The sequence below is a fragment of the Aphanomyces astaci genome (assembly GCF_000520075.1).
Source record: "Aphanomyces astaci strain APO3 unplaced genomic scaffold supercont1.101, whole genome shotgun sequence".
Lineage (NCBI taxonomy): Eukaryota > Oomycota > Saprolegniomycetes > Saprolegniales > Verrucalvaceae > Aphanomyces > Aphanomyces astaci.
Window position 1 is genome coordinate 81,596 of NW_009798364.1, and position 1,607 is coordinate 83,202.

Below are 1,607 nucleotides of genomic sequence, written 5' to 3' on the forward strand. Positions count from 1 at the left end.
TTAGTTCATGATTAGAGGGGCGCAACTGCGTATGCGACCATGTCCACTTATGTGCACATGCGGATGAGAATTGTGAGTTTTCTGTACGCTTCATGCGCCTATAGGCGAAACATCGAAGCCCCATATTCAAATCGTAGGAGTGCGGGCAGGATATTGACCCAAGGCAATTACGCCGACTGCTGGAAAAGGTACAGGATAACTGGCTGAATGAATAAGGCAAGATAAGATGCACGTAATCGCTCCACCTGAACTCTTGGAATGGCCCACCTTACAGTTGCGTGGAAAAGGCTGGACACCAGGCTACGTCGGGTTATGCAAGGTGACTAAGTGTGCATGATTAACGTTATGCGCGACTGGTTGAAATCCACGATTTAAGACCAATGACGGTGCCCTAAAGGAGGGGTGACCTTTGCCGTACAAATGGCCGTTTCTACGGCATCCCACATAACACCGTAAACTCGATAAATTTTAAGGAGGTAAGTTGACGGCAAATGCATGGGATCGTGTTCCGAAATCTGTCTATTGACTGTGAAACTGTATTTCGGGTCAAAACAACAGTGGAAGTATTTTAATGAGGGAATTATTCCTGCGATGGCCGATACTAGTACCACATGTTGTGGAACCGCTTCGCCAATTGTAACCCGCCTGCGCGGATGTAATCTTCGGTTTTTACTTCGCTCAACGCTTCACACCTCGTGCTTCGACCGATGTTCGGTTTTTGTCTCGTACAGATGCAGCCCTTGATATCCGGATTATCCAGGGGAGTGACGGATAATTCCTTGCGGAAATAATCCGGGGAAGCCGGGGATCGAACCGACGACCTTTATTTGAGTGAAGAAACCAATCCTCTACCACTGCAACCTCTGGGTAGAGGTCGCATAATCTCTTTTACAAATTTCTAATATGCATATGAGTGGTGAACAGCGCCTCCTGTTGCATCGACTATGGTTCCGCGCATTGAAGAAGGTTGTGCATACTGTGGTTATTAGTATATAAACGCAATCCAAGAAGCAGTGGACAACGGTATGCATTCGAAAGACAAGCACATCGCAGTACTTTACAGTTAGTATTGACAGTGCATTTACTGTACCTACGTTGCTTTCTGCCGTAGAGTCTACCACTCGAACACGCTATGTGATTGGCTTATCGCCATTTTTGTATCGTCTACTAGTACACCACATGTTCAAGCACAATGTTCAGGCCCAAGAATGAACCAAAACCTTACATCTGTAACACTACCGGTACATAACACTACAGTGTACCGGTACACTCCAAGTAGTACAGTACTACGTAGTAGCTGTACTACGTAGTAGCAGAGAACCGAGTAGGAACTCGCGCACAGTGGTATCGACACTATATTTTTTACATGGAGCATTCATAAATTCCGACGTCAACCAATAGTATTTTTTTATATTTTATATTTTAACCAATAGTATGCTCATAAAAAGTTTGTAAATTGTATGATTGGATATAATAAAATTAATCAGATTGATCTGATTGCAAAATTATAATTCGTACTCGGAATCACAACTTGCGCATTCGCATACAATTCCCCATATATTTCAAAGTACCACTGTGCGCGAGTTCCTACTCGGTTCTCTGTACTC